Source organism: Mesoplodon densirostris, chromosome 6 (assembly GCF_025265405.1).
Source record: "Mesoplodon densirostris isolate mMesDen1 chromosome 6, mMesDen1 primary haplotype, whole genome shotgun sequence".
Classification (NCBI taxonomy): domain Eukaryota; kingdom Metazoa; phylum Chordata; class Mammalia; order Artiodactyla; family Ziphiidae; genus Mesoplodon; species Mesoplodon densirostris.
Genome location: NC_082666.1, coordinates 23,151,929 through 23,176,596, shown reverse-complemented (window position 1 = coordinate 23,176,596; position 24,668 = coordinate 23,151,929). Strand labels below are relative to the sequence as shown.

The following is a 24,668-nucleotide window of genomic DNA, read 5'->3' as shown; positions in this document are numbered from 1 at the left end:
TTAACATCTTATCTTGACACCGTCATTATTTGTGTGGCTCTGAACAAATACTTAACCTCTCTTAATCTCAGTTTCCTTACCTGTGAAATGGGAATAATAGTATTTTCCCTGTATACCTAAAAAATATTGTGCGAATCAAGTGAGATACGTGAAAATGCTTTGAAAACCATCAAACTATAAACAAATATATATATAAAAAAATCACTGAAGGGACCAAAAACCCAACAGCAGGTGCAGAGAGAAATTTTATCTGAACTTCCCTTATCTGACTAAAAGCCTGCTTTGTGAGCCAGCTGCCACAGCCCCTCTCCCCAACCCAGAAGTCTCTAGTCAGGAAAGTCACTGACCTTGGGTACCAGGACATTCCCCCAAAACTGTGTAAACAAGCACATCAAAACCTTCCATCAGGGCTTCCCTGTTGGCGCAGTGGTTGAGAGTCTGCCTGCCGATGCAGGGGACATGGGTTCGTGCCCCGGTCTGGGAAGATCCCACATGCCGCGGAGCGGCTGGGCCCGTGAGCCATGGCCACTAAGCCTGCGAGTCCGGAGCCTGTGCTCCGCAACGGGAGAGGCCACAACAGTGAGAGGCCCGAGTACCGCAAAACAAACAAACAAACAAAAAATCCTTCTATCTTCTGAAGCCCTAAATCCTCCCTTTTGTTAAGTTAGTATACAAACCTTTACCTTTGGCTATTTAGTGAGTTACTCATTACTGAGTGCTTCTACCCTTGGTCTTTTCTCCTGTAACTCTCTCTATTGTCAGTTAACTCGCAGGCCCCCCACCATTCAGACCCAAGTAGGTAGAAGAAAGGTTTTTCCTTCCAATATCAGTATTAACTGTGTCCGCCAGCTTCTCACTGTAACATTTTTATAAGGTGGACTCTGAATACTATCTCATGATTAGAGCTAGGAATTTAGCACTGTATTTTACAACATCAAAAATAGTGAAGTAAAAGAGCAAAAACAGAAGGCCAAATATCCAGAAGACAGTGACCAATCTAAAAATATAACTGTAAAAACCTACGGGGGTGGGAGTCCTACATTTTTCTTTATCAGCTGTTTCCTTCTCTTAGCACTGCCCCTTTACAAACTTGCAAATGGCTGCTATTCCCTTGGTCCATCCATGGCCAAGGAGGAAGGGACATATGACTAATGCAGAAGCTAAGGTGTCAACAAAGGACTGAAAGATTTTTTCTTCCCCCAAAGCAAAGATTTCCTCCTTCCTCCTATCTACTCTTCTTCTCTATCTCAAAAACACAAATTGAGCTTGACTCTTCTTTGAAAGGAATTTTGAAGAGACATGAAGTAATCTACATTTTCCCAGGCCTACCAGGAGTAAGTGTCTAGAGATACATTTTAAAATAAAATACCTTTACTAAGAAAACCAAGAGGCTGCTTTACAAAAAGACCAATCCATAGGAGAGCAGAGATGCTGTGCTGATGATTATTTCCTTTGTAAAATTCGGAGGCTGCATCCATATACTGAGAGTGGAGAATACATTAAATAGCAGCAGCTTCTATTCCTTCATCATCACCATCCACGCTATTATTCTTTCATTCAAAGGATTCGTCTAAGGAGCATGCTTTGCTGTAACTTTCAAAGCTGCCTTTTGTACCTCAGTGTCCTTCATCATTAAAACTCAAAATGACCACTTAAAATCACTTTAATTATAAAACTGACTTAATATTGTCCTTAAAAAATGAACTCCCAAACCAAGGAAATGCAAAATAGCAACTGTTACCACCCCCAAACTCCAATAAATTTACACATGAACAGAGAATATTGAAAGAAGGGAAGGTTTACAAGGGAGATCAGCTCCATTTAGATTGTTTTAACATACCCATGGAATTCAACAATATTCTAGGTTACACTCCTCCTCGACAAGCTACAGTATATTCTTACTGTAGAAAATTTGTCAGCAAGTACACAAAATAGGCTTCAATTACAAATGAAATCAGACTTCTGGGTGGTAAATGAAGTAAAGGCATCACGAGGAAAATATAAGTCAACTCTTGGCCCTACTCATGGTTCAGTTTTGGTTCTACCCTAGCAATAACTGACTCTTATACCTATCTTGTTTGCCCCTTAACTCCAAATCCCAACCTAATGGAAGCTTTGTCTAAGAGCAACTCATTAGAACTTCCACAGGCAGCCAATTCTCCACTTTGCTCAATTTCTGGTAAGGGACTTGTCAGAAATGTGGGTTCCACACTTAACCCTATCTCTTATTTGCTGTGTGGCGTCGGGCAGGTTATTTACCCTCTCTGGGTCTGTTTAGTAATGGGTTGGATAAAGTGGTATCCATGGTATCTTCTAGCACTAAGTTTCTGTGATTCTATCAAATTTTCATTCATTACTGGAATCAAATACATTGTTACTTAGTCTACATTACCTAAATCGTCCAGGTCTTTGCAACCAACAGAGTGTCTTGACTTAAAGACAACTTCCCCACAGGGCCCAGGAGCACCCATCTTCTATGTGTGTACCAGCCAACGCCACAGAATATAAAATGGGATTGCCCTAAAGTGTAAAATTAGGACTGCCCTAAAGATGCCTAATATCAACTCTTACCTGCTTTATAACCTTGTCTTGCTAAGATCCAGAACTATGATTCTTTTCAGATTTTAGAACTGTAATCAAAACAATAACTGATAACTCTCTTTGCATTAAATTAGCTCAGTTTAACAAACATGTATTGAAAGGTTACAATAAGCAAGGTGCTATAGGGTAAACAAAACTGATAAGAGCTTATAACTTAGGCAAACACAAACAGATAAAAAGAAAAGGAGTAGGAGAAAACCAAACAAGATGCTATGGTAAATTCAGAGGAAGAGCAGATATCTGAATCTGGGGAGAAAGGGGAAATAAGTCACAGAAGGCTGTGCCATAAAGAAAACTGTATTGAGGTATAATTTACATATTATAAAATATACCCAAGTAAAAAATACAGTATGATGCATTTTGACAAACGTACACACCTGTGTAACCACCACAAAAATCAAATGTAGAACATTTCCATCATCCCAAAACGTCACCTTGAGCATATTTGCAATCAATCCCCTACCCGAGGCAACCACTGATTTGCTTTCACTCACGACAGATTCATTTTGCCTGCTCTAGGACTGCATATGAATAGAATCATACATTATGTACCATTTTGTATATGGCTTCTTTCACTCTGAATATTTGTGAAAGTCATCGTTTATGTTGTTAGGTAGTAGTAGTTTGTTCCTTTCTTACTGCTGAGCAGTATTCCACTGTGTGGCTACAACAATTTGTTTAGCTGTTTATCTCCTGAAGAACATTTAGGTTGTTTCCAGTTTTTCACAATTATAAATAAAGTAGCAATAAACATTCTAGTGAGACTCTCTTCTTACTTGACATAAGTTTTCATTTCCCTTGGGAAAATAGCTAGGAGTAGAATTATTAGATATGGTAAGTATGTCTTTACCTTCATATGAAACTGGCAAATTTTTCCAAAGTGATTGTATCATTTCACACTCTTTTCAGCATTGTATGAGAGTCCCAGCTAGCTTCATAATCTTACCAATACTTGGAATTTCAGTTATTTATTTAAAAAAATTTTATTGGTGTATAGCTGATTTACAACACTGTGTTAGTTTCTGCTGTACAGCAAGGTGAATCAGTTATACATAAATATATAGCCACTCTTTTTTAGATTCTTTTCCCATATAGGTCATTACAGAGTATTGAGTAGAGTTCCCTGTGCTATACAGTAGGTCCTTATTATCTATTTTATATATAGTAGTGTGTATATGTAAACCCCAATCTCCCAATTTATCCCTCCCCCACCCTTTCCCTCTTGGTAACCATAAGTTTGTTTTCTATATCTGTGACTCTATTTCTGTTTTGTAAATAAGTTCATTTGTACCATTTTTTTAGATTCCACATATAAGTGATACCATATGATATTTGTCTTCTCTGTCTGACTTACTTTACTCTGTATGATAATCTCTAGGTCTATTCATGTCACTGCAAATGGTAATATTTCATTCTTTTTTATGGCTGAGTAATATTCCATTGTATATACATATCATATCTTCTTTATCAATTCATCTGTTGATGGACATTCAGGTTGCTTCCAAGTCTTGGCTATTGTAAACAGTGTTGCCATGAACACTGGGGTGCATGTGTTCTTTCGAATTATGGCTTTCTCTGGATATATGCCCAGGAGTAGGATAGCTGGATCACATGGTAGTTCTATTTCTAGTTTTTTTAAGGAACGTCCATACTGGTTGTACCAATTTTGGAATTGTCAGTCTTTTAAATTTTAACCTTAGAATGGGTGTGAAGTAGTATTCATTATGATTTTAATGGGCATTACTCTGATGAATACAGTGAATAAAGCCAGTGTTATTGCCTCCTTTCCAATCTGTATGCCTTTTCTTTCTTTTTCCTACCTCACTGCCTTATGCAGGACTTCCATTATGATACTCAGTATTAGTGGTGACAGCAGATAATCTTTGCTTTGTTCCCAATTTTAGGGAAAAAACATATTCAGATTTTCACAATTAAGTATACTGTTTGCTGTAGATTTTTCGTAACAGGTTGAGCAAATTCCTTTCTATTCCTAGTTTCCTGAGTTTTTAATATGAATGTGTGTTGAATTTTATCAAGTGCCTTTTCTCTATCAACTGAGATAGCCCATGGTTTTTCCTCTCTCTTTCTCTTAATACAGTGAATTACAGTGATTTCATTTTCAAATGTTAAACCTTGTATTCTGTGATTAACTCCACTTGGTTAGGATGTATTATTCTTTAGAATATGCTGCAGAATTCAACTTGCTTTTATTGAGAATTTTTACATCTGTGTTCATGAAGGATATTGGTTTACACTTTTCTTATAATGTCTGTCTGGTTTTGATATTGGTGTAAAACTGGTCCTACCAGAGTTCGGAAGTGTTGGGAAGAGTTTGTGTAGGACTGATATTATTTCTTCCTTAAATATCTGATAGAATTCACCAGTGAAGTCATCTAGGTTGGAGTTTTCCTTGTTTGTGGACCAAGAATTTTACTTGTAGGAAGGTTTTAAAAGAGTAATTCAATTTTTTTAGTAGATATGGAGCCATTCACATTTTCTATTTCTTCTTGGGCCAGTTTTGATAATTTGTGACTTTCAAGGAATTTGTCTATTCTAAATTGTTGAAATTATTGGCATAAAGTTGTCCATAATACTCTCTTATTCTTTTCCTTTGAGTAATCTAATTTGTACTTATGCCTATTCAGTACATTTTTTTTTTTTTTTTTTTTTTTTTTTTTTTTTTTTTTTTGCGGTACGCGGGCCTCTCACCGCTGCGGCCTCTCCCGCTGCAGAGCACAGGCTCCGGACACACAGGCTCAGCGGCCATGGCTCACGGGCCCAGCCGCTCCGTGGCATGTGGGATCTTCCCAGACCGGGGCACGAACCCGTGTCCCCTGCATCGGCAGGCGGACTCTCAACCACTGCGCCACAAGGGAAGCCCTATTCAGTAAATTTTTAATCTCAGATATATATTTCAGCTCTAGAAGCTCCATTTGCTCCTTTTTTATACCTCTCATTTCTCTTACTATATTTCTCCCTTCCTTTAAATTTCAGAGTACATTTTTAACAGCTGTTTTAAAGTCCCTGCTGCTAATTTCATATTCTCTGTCATTTCTAGGTTTGTATCACTTGACTGATTCTTCTCCTGGTTATGAGTGACATTTTCCTGCTTTTTTGAATGCCTAGTAATTCCCCCCCCCCTTGGTTGCTACTGAGGTACACTGTTGAGTGTCTTTTTTTAAAATTTTATTTATTTATTTATTTATTTTTGGCCGTGTTAGGTCTTTGTTGCTGCGTGCGGGCTTTTTCCAGTTGCGGTGCAAGGGCTTCTCATTGCGGTGGCTTCTCTTGTTGTGGAACATGGGCTCTAGGCACGTGGGCTCAGCAGTTGTGGTGCACGGGCTTAGTTGCTCCGCGGCATGTGGGATCTTCCTGGACCAGGGCTCGAACCTGTGTCCCCTGCGTTGGCAGGCGGATTCTTAACCACTGTGCCACCAGGGAAGGCCCTGTTGAGTGTCTTGATTTTTTCTTACTTTAAAAAGTGTGAGAATCGGGCCTCCCTGGTGGCGCAAGTGGTTAAGAGTCCGCCTGCCGATGCAGGGGATACGGGTTCGTGCCCTGTTCTGGGAGGATCCCATATGCCGCGGAGCGGCTGGGCCCGTGAGCCATGGCCGCTGGGCCTGCGCATCCGGAGCCTGTGCTCCGCAACGGGAGAGGCCACAACAGTGAGAGGCCCACATACCGCAAAAAGAAAAAAAAAAAAAAAAAAAGTGTGAGAATCTGTTTTGACAAGCAGTTAAGTAACCTCCAGATCAGCTGACCCTTTTGAGACTTTTAAAGCTTTGCTAGGGTAGGTCCAGAGTAGCTTTTACTTAGGGTTAATTAAGCCCTACTACCAAGATGTATCTTCTGGGGTCACTACTGAATGTCTAGGGTGTTTAACACAGTCTCTCCAATCTGGCAAGTAAGAACTCGGGTAAGTTCTGGGAATTGTTTGGCTTCCAGTAGGTTTTTGTCCACATCTAGCGGAGTTCTGCCCTATCCATGGGCAGAGAAGAACTCAGTATCCTTGGTATTCATGGGTACACCCCAACGCAGATTTCTGGAGTTATATCCATTTCAGCTCTCTCTCTCTCTCTCCAGTACTATGCCTCACAAACTACAGCTTCTTTAGCCTCTCTGAACTCTGATCTCTGTCTTCTCATCTTAGTGAGATGGACATGTTGTGCCTGGGTTCCCTTTCTTAGCACCATGATGCAGGTTGATTGTAGGGTGCACCTCATTCGTTTCCATATTCTCATGAATCATAGTCCAGTACTGCCTGTTGTTCAATGTCTGAAAATGTGCTAATTGATCTGTAGTTAAGTCAATCCACTAAAATTTTTCATTTCAAATATTGTATATTTCAGCTCTATAAGTTCCCTTTGGTTCTTTTTTATATCTTCCATTTCCCTTCTTATTATATGCCTCTTTCCCTTTAAACCTCTGTATATTTATAATGTCTGTTTTAAAGTCTTGTCTGCTAATTTCATCATCTCTGGTCAAGAGGGCAAGTCTGGTATAAGTTAACACAATATGGCTGGAAGCAAACATCTTGAATAGGATTTTAACAGGTGATGAAGGACATGAGTAAAAAGGAAAGGCACAAGCAACATAATGAAAGAGGTAAAAGGATACAGCAAACAATACAGGTTGACTGGAACAAAGGGTGTGATAATTCCTTTACTAAGAATTTTACCTTTTTATATATAAAGAATACTGAGAATTAAAATATTATTACTTACAAGAAGCTTTTTACCTGAAACACCTATGAGGACTTACTAATTAATATTAAATCTGTTCTTCCAACTAAGAAATTTTACTAATTAATATTAAATCTATTCTTACAACTAAGAAATTTTCCATGTCTTTCCTCTTTTAGTTTAACTTTAAAAGTCTTGACTTCCTACTGTGTGGAGCTTTCCAAGGAATAGTACATCAGTCTTCTTTCTGCCAGAGTAGTACTCTTGAAAGCAGAGACAGTAAAACAGTATTACAGGGTGCTTTTGTTAATACTATGCAACAAACAGAATATTTCCTGTCTTTTGAAATAACTTCAAGACAAAAAAGCAAACCCCAAAGAAAAGTGAACCCATAACCTTACACATTTTACATATTTTCTCCTATTTCTGGAACTATTCTGCTATCTTTATTTCTCCGTTCCTCCTTTCCCTCCTTCCTTCTCTTTCTCTCATGCATAAAGATAAACATCTTCCAAATTTATATGGTGATGGTGACTCACAGTCTATAAATTGTTTTAAATACATATTTCATCTTCAGAACAATCCTGTATGGTTACACAAATGTTCATTTTTAAAATGTGTGTGCTTTCTACAAAAAATTGCAATTGTTGCTTTTGTGAAATATAGTGCTAATGTAGCTATGTACCCATAAGACTGCATTCAGTTTTCAAAGGATCTAAGGAAGAGTTTGGGCTAGATTTCTGAGGAGTAAAGCCAGTTCATGCTCTGCTTCAATTATACTTAGTCTGCCTAAATTCTGGTGGGTGGGAATTGGTGAAGATGGTTTCTTTGCTGAGGAAGCAGGCACAATTATAGAGCTGGTTCTCTCTACCTTTTGGGATAATTTGACAGGAAGTAGGAGTTAGTGAAATGTTTTTCCTAAGATCACCAAAGATTATAGAAGATTTCACTTCAGCATATCTAGTTGGTCATTTTCAGTACAGGAGCCAGGTACTAAGAAGAATCTTTTCCTGAGCCTAATACACTATAGCCCCTTCTTACACGGAAGCCATAGGTGCCTTACATTTTCTAGATATCCTAATTTCTAACATCTAAAATTTTAAGTCTCATTACAATTCAGTGAAAAGGTATATATTTATGATTTCCTCCGCATACAATGGACTTGAATTTAATATTCAGCAAAGTAGATACAAGAAGTTATTTTGCCACTACTAATTATTTAAGAACGTAAATGTAATTTTCCTCAAAGTATAAAATGTTTTCATTTAATGTAGCGTTGAGTTAATTTTCAACAAATATTCACTGAAAATCTCTCATGTAAAAGACAGTGTAGGAGGGAGAAAGATGACTAAGACATGGTGCTTGCCCTCAAGGAACTTATCATATAGTAGAGTAGTATGTACTATCTTGGGGCTAAAGAATCTAAAAAGTATTACTGTGTTAAGTAAATAACCATGATAATCTCATTTTTAAAAAATAGGATGGGACTTCCCTGGTGGCACAGTGGTCGAGAATCCACCTGCCAATGCAGGGGACACGGATTTGATCCCCGGTCCAGGAAGATCCTACATGCCGCAGAGCAACTAAGCCCGTGTGCCACAACTACTGAGCCTGCGCGCCACAGCTACTGAGCCTGCGTGCCACAACTACTGAAGCCTGCAGGCCTAGAGCCTGTGCTCCACAATAAGAGAAGCCACTGCAATGAGAAGCCCACACACCGCAATGAAGAGTAGCCCCCATTCGACGCAACTAGAGAAAGCCTATGCGCAGCAACGAAGACCCAACGCAGCCAAAAATAAATAAAATTTAAAAAAATTTTAAAGAATAAGATGATTTAATTAACATCAAGTTTTTAAAAAGATTGAAAGTCCTCTATTATTTGGGATATGGGTTACTTAACAAGAAATACTGAATTCTACCAATGATCAATTAATTAACTTAGGATGACTGTGTCACCAAAAAAGTCTTCATACAATATTAAGTATGTCAGTTCTCTAGCAACTGTTTTCTCTCCAAATAATTGGTGAGTCTATAGACAGGCTCACAGATGCGGATTGGGAAAAAAGAGACAATGGTTGGTAGATACCTGCAATCCCTCAGGAACCTAGATTTGGGGCATTCTCAATACCTTTTCTCTCACATGCAGTATACAGCCAAAACTCTGGCTCATATGACATGGCATTCTTTCACTACATTAAAACACACTGAGGGACTTCCCTGGTGGTCCAGTGGTTAAGACTCCACACTTCCACTGCAGGGGGCGTGGGTTCAATCCCTGGTCAGGGAACTAAGATCCCACATGACGCATGGTACGGTCTTAAAAAAAAGCCAAGAAAACAACAACAAACAAAAAACAAAGACCCCACAAAACATAAAGATCAATTGAGGTTAAATAATTTGGCAGTTATAGCAAAGAGACAAATCAGACATATTACATTTCTAAATTTATTGCCCACACTCCCTTTTTACATACCTAACAGTTTAAACTAAAAGGTCCTACTGTTTGTAATTTAACACTTCTAGTGCTTTCCCTTTTCTATACTTTTGGTCATTTTATTCCCTTGATCGTCAACACCATAACCCTCTTTGCCCAATTTTCTACCCAACTCAGTCCAATTTCCATGATTATAATTTTTTTTTTTCCCTGCAGGGCTGCTTTCCCTCCAAAGGCTGGGGAAGATCCATTTCCTGGCCTTTCCCAGCTTCTAGAAGCTGCCTTTACCTTCGAAGCCAGCGGCAACACTTTTTTTTTCGGCCACACACGAGGCTTGTGGGATCTTAGTTACCCAACCAGGGATCGAACCGGGGCCCCTGGCTGTGAGAGCACAGAGTCCTAACCACCGGACTGTCAGTGAAGTCCCATGATTATAAATTCTGAATATTCTGTAAGGCTCTGCTCTTCATATTTAATGAGTATATGGGTAATATTCAGTACATTTCTCATTTGACCTCTGTGAGCAGTCAACAATTTCTTGGCTGATAAAACAAGCTACTTTCCTAGTTCTTGTTCCCCTTTACAGTTTCTTCTTCCTTCAGTGGCCACTTGGTATATACCATTCTTTGTCCTCATTCTCATTCTACATTCTTTGTCCCAGGTTGTCATACATGGCCATTGAGAGAACCACCAAACCTGTATTTCCAGGCCAAATCTTTTCTTGAGCTCCTGATCTATGGGATATTGGGATTAGATATCTTATAAGTAACTCAAACTCGTAATTACTAAGAATAAATGCTTTACCTTCTCCCCATTCCTTGCGTTTCTCTCTTAAAAACAAACCCTACTTCTCCTCCTTGTATATTCTATCTCAATAACTTGTACCACAGTTTATTTTCCAAATCAAAACCTCAACTCTTCGCTTTCACCTTTCATACAATTGCTCACCAAATCTATTCATAATAACCTCAATGCCATTAGGCTGACCCAGAGACACTTAACTTCTCACCTAGATTATTAAAATAATTTCTAACTATCTCTAGTACCACAACCCATTTTTGCCTTCCTCTGTTACTGGAATAATGTTTCTTTCTTTTTTATTTAGGGATTTTTTTTTTTTTTTTTTTTTTTTAGGTATAGCTGACATATATTAGTTTCAGGTGTATAACATAACGATTTGATATTTGTATATATTGTGAATGAAATAATGTTTCTAAAACAGAAATGTGAAAACATTCTGCCCTGAATGATCCCTCAATGCCTGCAGAATCAATGTAAAACTCCTCTGTATGTCACACAGTGCCTTCCAAGATTTGGCCCTTACCTATTTCTCTGGCTTCACCTTCCTGATGCCAATGCTCCAGCTATGCCTAATACTTTTCCCAATGTGTCCTCTTGTTCTCTGCAACTATGCTTATGCATGTATTCCCTGGAACACAAGCCAACCCCAATTTCAACCACTTGGAACTAGGACTTGGTCTTCAAGTCTCAAATCATGTGTTACCTCATCCATTGAAGTCATCCCTGATAACACCTCAAAAGCAGAGATGATCACCCTCAACTTTGTAACATCCTGGACTTTAACCTTGTCATTTCTATCTTTGTATCATCCACACACCAAAGCATGATTCCTTAGTTGTCATACGTACTCATGTTTACTGAATGAATTACTTAAATAACATTTCCTCTTTTGAATTCATTCTGTAGAATTATTTTCTCTCTCACTCATAGTCTAAAGCAGCTTATTTGTATCTCTTAGGCTATTGAGAATTTCTAAACTTTGTAGACCTATATTAATAAATATTTTATTTCCATCACAAAATTGTAAGTTCTATCTAACTATCCAGTTATCAGCATATCTTGCATACTGTGAATGGAAAAAATTTAAAAGAAAAAGGAAAGAAAAGGAAGCATACGTAACATGTTTACATGTATGCTCACACAAGTAAACACTGTTCTGAACTGGGGTACATTAGCCAATAGATAATTTTATAGATTGTCATTGTATATATAAAAGTTCAATTGATAATTCTCAATGGCTAAGGAAAAAACTTGGAATTTCTGTAGTAAGCAACTCTAGAAACTAAAAAAGAACTTTAAAAAATCACTGTTATCGAATAAAATTACTTGGCAGACACAGGATTCACATGTAATCTAAGATAATTGGACATTTATAGATAATCCTGCCTGTACCTAGCCAGGGTTTATGGATTAAAGATCACAAAGATGAAGCTGCAAGATATTTGTTACATCCTTTCCTGAGCCTAACTCCACTATACCAGATTTCCCCCTGGGATCTTCTCACTTTTAATAAGCAACCGAACCAGCCACAAATGAAGTTACTATTCCCAACTTCATCAGTAGCATCTGTTATTTCAACGGAAACTTTTGAAATACACACAATGCCACATGCAAATCCCCTGAGGGCTGAGCCACTTTATTCACATGTATTCTTCTCAAACTGCTCTTTATTTCTGTCTTGGTTTTCTCTTATTTATACTTTTCCATTTAACACTGGTCACAAAACCATTTCGTCATTAAATTTTTGCATTGTGTAACTGGCAATAGTTTAAATAAAACAATTTTAGTAGAATTTGCAAGTCAGGCATCAAATTGTTCATCTTATTTTAAATCATATTAAATTTACCAGAAATTTTATATTTTTAAGTGTGTGTAAATGATAAATGGGGATTTATCTTTTCTTTTTTTAGAGATAGAGGAGGAAGAAGAAAGAGGAAATAAATACAGGTGCTTAGCACAGGGTTATACAGAGCTCTTGCAAAGTTTATCAGTCATATAAAGGCTTTTGTGTATCCCCAAAGACACACACACACACACACACACACACACACACACACACACACAGAGTTCCCTCTCATCCCCCAATCCCTACACCCCAAGGATCTAGTCAATAAACCACCTGCTTAAGAAATACTTGTTTAGAAATAAAAGACTCCTCAAATTACACTAAATAACAAGAACAGAAAAGGAAAAAGTATCAACAGAAACAGTAAATATGGTGGGATTATGGGAGTTGTTTTTTCTTCTTTTAAAGATATCTACTATGATTCCTACTCCCCACCTTCACCCTTTCCTGTCCAAAATATACAATGTGGATGGACACTTGAAACATCTGTAAAATGATAAGCACATATAAAACACATCCAGATTTAATGAAGAGGCTACTTTTTTTTTTTTTTTGCTGTACGCGGGCCTCTCACTGCTGTGGCCTCTCCCGTTGCGGAGCACAGGCTCCGGACACACAGGCCCCGCGGCCATGGCTCGCGGGCCCAGCCGCTCCGCGGCATGTGGGATCCTCCGGGATCGAGGCACGAACCCGCGTCCCCTGCATCGGCAGGCGGACTCTCAACCACTGCGCCACCAGGGAGGCCCGAAGAGGCTACTTTTTAAAAGATATTATAGGTTTCTAGAGAAGATTTAAAGGCTATATAAATTTGGTATCTACCTGCTGGTAAAAATTTAATACCAATCTGTAAGCTATATTCTTTCAGCCATCCTTCTATTCAACACTTCTTTGTCTCCTTCCCAAATCCTTTTTCTTTTTCTTTACTTATCATTAACTTTGTGTGTGAGCACATGTATGGTCTTCAATGTCTGGTTCTCTCTTCACTCTCTCCTTGGTGAAATAAGTCACTCCAAAACAATTCGTTTTTATTATTTTGGGGGCTCATATTTTCTTCAAATCTCTCTCCAGGCCTTAAGACCAAGTATGTCCCGGCTTACATTTATAACTGTTTACAGGATGTATCACAAACATTTATATTACAGTCATTGCAAACATAACATATCCGAAGCACAACTCATCTTTACAACCCCACTTGAAACTGGCTCTTTCTTCCCTGCTGTTATTAATGACTCAAAATATAGGTTCGTTTTCATCTTAAGCCAATATTTCACCCCATTATCCAATCAGGCCAGGTCTTAAATTCACAGTATATTTCTTTAAAATGTCTTTCCAAGCCAATATGTTGGTTTCCTTCCAGTCATCACCATTTGTTCACCACCTCAGATCTAGGATTTCTGCATTGTCCCCGTGCCTTCAACTTCAATTGCTACATACCAGATAAGTTTTCTCTTTAAATTCATAATTTCCTATTTTATTGCTAATTTTTATCAAAGTAATACATGCACATGGTATTTAAAACTCCAATAATACTTTAAAAAGTGTAAAAACAGCAATTTTCTCCTCCCTACTCCAGCTCCCACTCCCCAGAGGCAAGCAGTTTCAATTCTATTTCTTTTGGTATTTATCTGCATACTTCTAAATAATGTTCATCCTGATATTTATGGATTTATCTATTTTATGCATTAATATCTAAATTCCTAATAAAGTAAAAGGGGATTCAGTTTTCTTGTAACAATCTATCTGACTTTCTTTTCTCTCCATCCTTCTTCTCAGGTTAATATTCAATTTATGGCTGTGTAGTAGTACACTGTTTCTCCTCTGATACAATTCTTTTATTTTCCTGTATTTAATACTAGCCTACTTGTTTCATTTACCTGCTCTGAAAAGTCTACTTACTACCATGCCAGCCACTAGCACCTCATCTCTCTACAAGGCCAATGTTTAGTTATCTTCATATCTCCAGTATTAGAGCAGCGCCTGCTGCATTATACTGGGAAAAACAGTCATCACCATTCATCACCTGGGTCTAACAGACCCTTTAATAATTTAAGTCATTTTACAAATAATTTAAAGAGGAAGTGATAATGAAAAACCACTTTATTAGAAATCTAAATAAGAATTTAAACATGGCAAACCCCAATTTTTATTTTATATATTCTTATCTTGAAGTTAAATATACCTGAAATGGATAACATCCTAGAATACAACTAACTGCTAATCAATTGTTATGTATGAACTTGGAACACATCCATTTTGTAAATATTAATACCAGATTTCAAATATATCTCTTTTTTGCTCCATAATTACAAAACGTTTTTACTTTTAGATTTATAACCACCAATTAGAATGACCAATCCATTCAATTTTTTTCACTTCCATATGATCTATTTCCTTCTAGTACCTCTGCATACACATCTGCCTTCAGCACCTGTCCACTTGAAACAAACCATATCAAGTGAACTGTGGTACACAAATATCATAAAATATGAAATAATACAGCCAACACATCCTTTTATCAAAGCAGGATGGTACAGATTCTTGTCATAAAATATTGTGTGGCAAAGAACTTCCTGTTGTTTGACTGACTAGATGAGAATACCTTATTTCCTTTCTGTACTTAGAAATACATTGTTCATTCACCAGTTCTTAAGATTGAGAAAATTCATCTGTGATATCCTCTAAAAAATTATAGTCTGAGACTTCACTTAAAAGGCCAAGTTCATCACATCATTAAAGGCTGGGTACTACAACTTGTCTCTTTGCATTCATGTTCTGATTCATCTAATAACTGTGAAATGTCTTCCTCTGTTAATTTTCTTCTATTTGCCAATTTGGGCAGAAAATGTAAAATTCTGAATTTTCAACTGTGTTCAATGAAAGCTTAAAAAGATGGTGCCTCCAGACTTCTTTTATACATTCATGAAAGATAATGCAATACTCTGGGCATCAAAATAAGGAAACTGGGCTTCCCTGGTGGTGCAGTGGTTGAGAGTCCACCTGCCGGTGCAGGGGACACGGGTTCGTGTGCCGGTCCAGGAAGATCCCACATGCAGCGGAGCGGCTGGGCCCGTGAGCCATGGCCGCTAAGCCTGCGCGTCTGGAGCCTGTGCTCTGCAACTGGAGAGGCCACAACAGTGAGAGGCCCGCGTACCACAAAAAAAAAAAAAAAGGAAACTGAAGGATGATGAAACAGTGAAGATTTATTTCACTATTACATCATCATTCTAGGCAATTCCCTCATTCTTCTGTTGTTTTTTTTAAATTAGTTTTTTTAATTAGTTTTACTCTTTTTTAACATAGTTGGAATAATTGATGAGTAATGATAAAATTATTCTTAGGATGATGAAATAGTAAAATGTTTTAAGATATGGCAAAAATAAGATCACTAGGATCCCATGATGTATCTTATATTTATAAAAGGAACCAATGGGCCCACTTAGTAATTCTGAGATAGAATGAGTTTTATTCTATTACGAAAAGTAAATCTTCTCTCTGTTCTTTGGAAGAACTCTAAGAACAAATAAAAGTCATGACATATAAATTCTTAGAAATAGTTAGAAATGCTCACAAGAGAAACAAACTAAAATGGGGTCTAATGAACCTGATGGTATACTGAGGGTTAAACTAAACATTCTTCTCAACTCTTGCCATTATACATTCAACAAATATTTACTGAGCTACTGCCATACTGAGGCACCATTCTAGGTCCTTGGGCTATTTAAACAAAATAGAGATTGCTACCCCTGTAAAACTTGCATTCTAGTGTCTCTCTAGGGTAGAGAGACAATAAACAACAAACATAACAAATAAGTAAATGATGTATCTTATCAGTAATAAATGCTTTTGAAAAAAGAAAAAGTAGAGCATGGTAATGGGAATTGGTAGTGTTGGATATGAACTACAATTTTACATAGGGGGGACAGAGTAGACCTCATTGATATTTAAGCAAAAACTTAAATGAGATGAGGGAATTAGCCATGCAGTTCTGGGATATCCCAGGCAGTAAGAACAAAGTCCTTAAAGCAAGAATATTCTTGGTGTGACTGAAGAACAGCAGGGGGGCCAGTGTGGTTAGAACAGCGTAAATGAGGGGGAGGTGAGGTCAAAGAAGTACAGGGTTGCCAGTTTACAAGGGCCTTGTAGGCCTTATAAAGATACTTGCTCTTATCCTGAGTGACATGGGAAGTCAGTGGAGGGTTTTGAACAGAGGAGTGATATGATTTGACTGACAATTTAAAGAATCACTCTGTTGGGACTTCCCTGGTGGTCCAGCAGTTGAGACTTCGCCTTCCAATGCAGGGGGTACGGGTTCGATCCCTGGTCAGGGAGCTAAGATGCCACATGAGTCGGGGCCAAAAAACCAAAACATAAAACAGAAGCAGTAATGTAACAAATTCTGTAAAGACTTTAAAAATGGTCCACATCAAAAAAAAAAAAAATCTCTTTAAAGAATCACTCTGTTGAGATTAAAATGAGGGGCAAGTAAAGAAGCAGAGAGACTAGGTGGCTATTGCAATAATTCAGTCAATAAATGATGATACCTCTAACCAGGATGACAGCAGAAGATGTGCTGAGAAGTGAAGGAATTCTGAATATATTCTGAAGGTAGAGCCAACGAGATTTCCTGATGAGCTGGATATGAATGTAAAAGAAGACCAGAGACAAGGATGACTCCCAGTTTTTTGATCTGAGCAACTAAAAGGATAGAGTTGATGTAACTAAAAACTGTAGATGAAGATGTTTGGGGGAAAGATGAATTTCGTTTTGAACAGGCTGGATTTGCGATATCTATTAGACGACCAAATGAAGATGTTTAGGAGGCTACTGGATATACCAGTCTTAAGTTTAAGAGACAGACCTGAACTGGAAATATAAACTTGCAGATTGTGGCATGGAGATGATGATTAGAACAGGACTGGGTGACAGTACCAGGGGATTGAATATAGGGAAAGAAGAAAAAAGGAGCAAGGATTTAGAAGAAATAAGCAGTGCAGTGGGAAGAAACCTGTTGGGAGGAAGGGTGAATGCCCTGTAAACCAACTAAAGAAAATGTATCAAAGAAGAGGTGTTGTCAATTATGGGGAATGTCACTGATAGGTCAGGGTAAGATCAAGGCTCAGAACTGACTCTTGTAATTATTACCAAGTCATTGGTGATCTTGATAAGAGAAGTTTGAATGAAGCAGTGAGGCAAAAACTCTACTGAACAGAAGAGAAGTAGAGGAGAGAGACTGGAGACAGTCTCTACAGACAACTTTTTGAGCAGTCTGACTACAAAAGAAATATTCATCTAAAACTTGGTACCCTATTACCTTAAAACTTTTACCTTCTAATGACACCAGGTGACTCAGTATGTGGGGGAGAATTTGGATATCATATGGAAGACAAGCCCCATAAGCTACTCAATTTTCAATTTAGCTTCAGAAAGATTACTGACAGAATTGTCTTTAAATCCAAAACACAAATATTTACCAATGGACCTACAATAACTATTACTCAAAGTTGAGATTGCCAGAGAACAAGCAAGAAGTTATGGAGGATTAGATATTATTACATAAAACTTTGAATTCAAAAGAAAACAAATTTTAAAAACTCATCCTAATTGACAGTACTTTTAAACAAATGTTCATCTTGAGTTTTGAGGAAATTCTAATGTGCAGTATCTCCAACAAAGAAAACATGCATAATACATATAGAATGTTCCTTTTCAAATTCCCACTAACAGACCCTCCAAGAGGAAAGCAAATCCAGATTTTCAAAAGTACAGAACATAGGAACAGCTAATATATACAGCTTATTCTGTGCTAGGTACTATGTTAAGCATTTTTACATATTTTTCTAATTTAACCCTCACAACAATCCATTAGAGGCAGCTATTATTATTTTCATTACACAGATGAAAAAAGGTGAGGTTTATGTGAGGTTTAAAATAATTTGTTTAGTGCCAAAAAACTTGTAAGTGGCAGACTGGAGGCTCACTTCCAAACCATGCTTTGAACCAATATGCTCTTATCACCTCCCTAAATTATTTTTATGAATAGTCTCTGGCTTTGTTTGACAATAAAATTGTTACTGAAAATCTCCACAATATTATCATTTTATCATGTAACACATGGCAATTAATAATGTGAAAACAACTTGTTGAACTTCAAATTGCACTTTTCTACTTTTTAATATAGGACTATATTTGATAGGAATAATGGTATTATCTGAAGAGCAATGCTGGTCCTCTATGAAGTTTTATAAAAATAATGTCCCAACTTTCCAGTTGTGGTTAACTCTTGTCTATAAGGGGGCAGGAACCATGTCCTTCTTATACTTGTACCTCTATTGCCTTGTATGGTGTCTGACACATAGTAGAAGGTCAATAAATATTATTTAATGAATAAAATTGGAAGAATCAAGTGATTTCCTAAAAAAAGATGTCAATTGTTTTTATTGATCTTAAAAAATCAGCTGGGGGCTTCCCTGGTGGCGCAGTGGTTGAGAGTCCGCCTGCCGATGCAGGGGACACGGGTTCATGCCCTGGTCCGGGAAGATCCCACATGCCGCAGAGCAGCTAGGCCCGTGAGCCATGGCCGCTGAGCCTGCGCGTCCGGAGCCTGTGCTCCGTCCGCAACGGGAGAGGCCACAACAGTGAGAGGCCTGCGTACCGCAAAAAAAAAAAAAAAATTCAGCTGGGATCTATCCATGGCATTGGTCAGCTCTTACTTCTATTTACATAAGCATCAACTAATGAGTATTTGATTGAGTCACAACTTGTTCAACTAGCTATGAATGATTTTGATTTTTAAAAAAATAACATCCAAAAAGAACAATGTAGCCCTCTATAGGCCATATGGAATATTTGATCACATCCACTCCCCCAGATCCTACTCTAAACTTATAATGCCACAACCTATTTGCAGTAGGACCAATACTGAAAAATAAGAGCGGAAGAAGAAAAGACAAAAAATAGGAAAAAGTGAAAGAGAGAAGAAAAAGTTAGGAAATAGCAGAAGAAAAAGAAAGAAATGATTTTTCCCTCAGATTTACTGAGGTATAACTGACAAGAAAGAAATGATTTTTAAAATACCCATCTTGGAATAAAAGAGAGGCAATTTATTGTACAAGTAAACAGCAGGTATGAATTGAGACCTAGGTTCTTCCAAAACATACTGAATAATTTTGTACTAATCATTTTAACTCTGTAGACTTCAATTTCTCATTTGTGAGCATGAATCTAGCCCCTACATGATCTTTTAAGATAAATGCCCTCAGGAACCAACTCAAATGGTACCTGCTTCTTCAAAGTCCCCGAAGGAAACCAATCACTCTGGATTATTTTCTCTGTGAGTTCTAGTGTTTTACAAAATCTCCATTAAGGTCCCATCCACACTAGAGAGAAGAATATACTTAAGAAACTTTTGATAACAAAAGCTTCAAGTAACAAAGGAAGGTTTTTTAAATTAACTACTAAATTAGTAAACAGAAATATGAATTAGCAACATATGTGAAATATTTGTTAAAAACGTAAACAGTCCATGCCCCCTGGGAATACACACTAACCTCCATCTCAGAAAGACCATGACTATTTATAATCTCCATGCAGTATGCACTATTGAGGCCTACTAGGCAGGGTTAAAGCTGGATTTTCAACAAGGCTCACAAGTCCTGAGGTTAAATACATATGAATTAAGGATGTTTAATCCAACTTAAGATACCATCTTTTCATATTTAAAGCAGCTTCCCTTAAACAGGAAAAATACAAAATACATGAGCTGGCTCTGACAGTAAAGCTCCTGCAGAGGTAATGTAAAGGTCCAGTTTTTAAAAAAATCATTTAAACATATACTGTGTTTAATCTCATTTCCAAAACATATAATATGTCCTGCTAAAACCAAAATACTTTTACGGAGTCAAAAGGCTATAAAAACAAAAAAAATTTAATAAATTTCAAAACTTAACAAACATCATTGCTTAAATATAATTAGGACTAGCTACATGAAAAAAAGGTACAGTTTTTTTGGGTGTGTGTATAAACACACATAAATCTGTATACACACAGAGAAATAAAACAGTTAAACAGTTTCTACCTGTTTTTGTGTACTTCCTTTCAGATATTGTTCCCCTAGAGTCTTGGCCTCTGTTGCTGTCTAACTTGAATTCACAAAACTCAATGGCTCATGGTTTTCAAAGCTTAGGGCTACGTTTGCAGAACAAAGTCGCTTTCTCTCTCTCTCTTTTTTTTGGTGGGTACAAGTATGGGGACCACAGGAACAGTTAAATTCATGGCATGGCTGGTCTACCACACAGTCGGGGGAATTCTTTAAATAGAGCCTGTCACTCTCTTGGCCCATCAATGGGATTTCCTTCTCAAACTGCTGATTCGTTCAGGTACACAACAGAGGAAATTTCAGTTAACCTTTGTTTCACCCCAGGGAAAAATCTGTCTGAAAGTATAAAATGAATAGATTAAAAAAAAAAAAATAAGCAGCTCAGCCACAGGGCCATTCTCCTACTGTTCACTGCAGCTTAAGTTAAACAGTAGAAAGGGAGAGTGGAATGTTTCATTCCCAATGGAAAATTTGAGCACAATATAGAACTTGGAAATCAGTAGGGCACAGTTTATTTTGATGACTAAACCAAACCAACTGTCCCTTCTGTTTAACAAACTTGAAAATTCCCCTTCTGCTAATTTTATGAGTCAGAGTTACTTTTTCTCATATCGCCATTACCACTATAATTTGACTGAGGTGTCTATAACAAAGTTGCATCCTCAATTTTCTTTAAAAAAAAAAAGTAACTCAAGAATATTTTTAAATAAAAGTAAAACATTAATTAAAGTAGTAATGGGGAGAAGGGGAAAGTAGGGACAGAATAAATCAGAGTCCTGTTAAATTCTCTCTGTTATTCATTTTAAAATAAAAATAAAAATTCAAGTGGGGAAGGACAGAAAAAGGAGACCACTTTTCCATTATAAAGTTCTCTGTTTTCAAACAATGGGAGTATCTGAAGAGGCTATAGTTAGATTTAGACATGTGAAATCTTGGGATGAGGAACAGAAACAAAGAAAACAACTCAAAATTTGTTTTCCCCTGAAATTAAGGTAATTTAGATTATATATATAAAATATATTTTAGAAATATAAAATTATAAAAATATTTTTTTAAAATACAAACTGTAGGATATGGTGGATACACACTGGCTACTTAGTCTTATTTCTCCTGAATGATTTCTGAAACCCATGGAACAGCAAATGTCTTGTTCTATCAATACTCTGTATACATATTATCATGTATAATTCCTATATATTGACTATAAGCAGATAGAGCAGCTCTTAAAAACAATAGCAGGATGCATTTTGCCTCTGGGACCAATGTCATTTTCATAAGAGAAAAAAATGATTCAAGGCCTTCTTGCTTAAATTTTTTTACCAACTTTTTTGTAAACTTTTTTCAGGGTGATAAAATACACACAACATAATATTTACCATCTTAACCATTTTTTTTTTTTTTTTTTTTTTTTTTTTTTTTTTTTTTTTTTTTTGCTGTACGCAGGCCTCTCACTGCTGTGGCCTCTCCCGTTGCGGAGCACAGGCTCCGGACACACAGGCTCCGCGGCCATGGCTCGCGGGCCCAGCCGCTCCGCGGCACGCGGGATCCTCCGGGATCGGGGCACGAACCCGTGTCCCCTGCATCGGCAGGCGGACTCCCAACCACTGCGCCACCAGGGAAGCCCCATCTTAACCATTTTTAAGTGTACAGTGGCATTAAGTACATATTATTGTGTGACCATCACTACTACCCACCTCCAGGACTTTTCTAATCTTGCAAAACTGAAACTCTATATCCATTAAATAATATTTTACCAACTTTTGATGGAGAACTTGGAAGGTATGTTCTTGTTCTACTGACAAACTCTCTGCTCCTGAAGTGGAGCTGATGCTCATAGTATCACACTTTATTCTGAAGGAACTGGAATTAAGATGCTTATCATACACCTTGCTCAAAAGCCTTAAGACAGAGAAGAGAGAGACTTAAAAGGCAGAAGGAAAGTTTTTCAGATTGGATAATTTTGGTCTTCAAGTTCACTGACATTTTCGATCTGCTATTAAGCTCATCCAGTTAACTTTTATTTCAGATAATGTATTTTTCAGTTGTAGAATTTCCATTTTATTTCTCTACTGAGATTTCATGTCTATTATTTCATTATATGCATATTTTATATCCTTGAAGATAGTCAAAAAAGCTTCGTTAAAATCCTTGTCTGCTAATTTCAACACTTGGGTCATCCCAGAGTCAGTGTTCACTGACTACCTTTTCTTAAGTATGCATCAAATTTTTCAGTTTCTTCATATGTCTGGTAATTTTGGATGGTATCCTGAACCTTGCGAATAATACTTTGTAGACTATGGATTCTGTTATATTCCCTTAAAGAGAGCTGATGCCTGTTCAAGGATAAATAATTTGGCAAATATTTATATGCATAATTTGGGCTTCCCCCTCTGTGAATTCCCCTTCATTGTCCAGCTGCTATAGTAGCCTCTCTCTTCTGATTCTCAACATCAGTAAGACTATGAATTTCTTTCAGAGTTCTAGCCACTCCCATGCTATACCAATTAGTGATTGCCCTGAGGCAAAAAACCATAAAAGCAGGAAACTCACCCAATGCTGTTCCTTTATCCCAAATGTTGACTCCCTATCAGTTTCTACCTGGTTTTGGTTGGTCTCCAGTACCTTCAGATATTTTATGTTTTTAAGTATTAACGTATGCTTTAAAGTGATGAATTTGTGTATAAATTATATGATATATATAAACATTTATAGTATAGTATTTTGTCCAGAGTATAATTATCTGTGGGAAGGTTGGTCCATTTGAATAATTTTGCCATTACCAGAAGCAGAACTCTGGGATTGCTTTTTTAGCATGGTGTTATAACTTTTTTTTTTTTTAATCTTCTTTTACTTTTCTTTCTCAGCTTCATTCAGGTAAGGATTGAGTCTATACTATTTACTGCTCTGTCTCTTTCCCGGAAGCATAGGGCTGTTACAAAAAGAGGAGACCCCTCTTTTTTTTAAAATAAGGGCTGTCCTATAAATATTTGTTGAATGAATGAATGATGACATAAGTCAAAGTGAAAATCATTAATAAGCATCAGAAAGTTCCAAGGAGAGGGAAGGTACTTCCGGCTGGAGTGATTAGCAGTATCTCATCATTTAAGAAACCTTGCTTTCTTCTTGGATGCAAAGAAATCTACCCTTAGTTTCCAAATATGATGCATTATTTATAGGATTTAGATTGTTTTAAACTATAGCTTCTTGTTTTCTGGATAAGATACTCCAGTCATGAGTTTTATTATTCAGGGGTCCCATACTGAGTATAAATCCTTTTCATCAGAGAAAATGTTACATTTTAGTTCTCTGGGCAAATTAATTATGATTTACTATTTTAGGCCACCTTCTAAATTCCTGGGATAATTATATGAGATTCTAATTTCCAAAACATTCATTTGCAAATAGCTCATGAATACTACCCAATTTCCCAAAAGACGGTATGAAAATGAGCACCCTAAATGACGGGGAAGGCAATTAACGTCTATTGAGGGACTGCTAGGTGAAAAGCTCTATAATAAGTGCTTTATCTCATTTAATCTTCTCAATTACCCTATGACATGGATATTATTACCAACTATTTAGAGATAAGTAAACTAAAGCTCAAAGCTGGCCAAGGTCATGCAGTAGGTAGAGCATGAATTCAAATTTGATAACTTCTGACTACATTGAAATCAAGCACTGCTATTCATACTCGATTTAGAGAGTAAAAAGGCAAGCCAGACTGGGAGGAGATATCTGCCCAACATATAAAGGATTCACATCCAGAAGGTATAATAAACCCCTACAAGTTAGGACAAATAAATAGGAAGACTAGCAAAAGACTTTTAAAAAGCCCTTCACAAAAGAGGGTATCTAAATACCAACAAACATATGTTATTGGTACTCAGATAACAAACATAAGAGGTCAAGTCAAGGTACTTGACTTCTTTTAGCTATTAGGTAAATACATATTAAAGCCACAATAAAATACTTCTATTTACCTACCAAAATAGATAGAATTAAGAACACTAACAATCTTAAGTGCTGGCAAGGATATGGACAATGGGAACTCTCTTAAACTGTTGGTAAGACTGTAAATTGGTACAACCACTTTGGAAAAGAAGTTTGCCATTATCTACTCAAGTGGAGGATATGCATACCATAGAACAAAGCAATTCTAGTCCTAGGTATATACCTGAAAGAAACGCAAAACATGCACATTAAGAGCAA

At 37.1% G+C, this 24,668-nt stretch overlaps 1 protein-coding gene across 3 annotated transcripts in view; it reads right to left on the bottom strand.

The window, feature by feature from the left end:
- ZCCHC7 (zinc finger CCHC-type containing 7) overlaps nucleotides 1-24,668 on the bottom strand; it is a 248,607-nt gene that overhangs the window by 58,305 nt on the left and 165,634 nt on the right. The window lies entirely within an intron of this gene.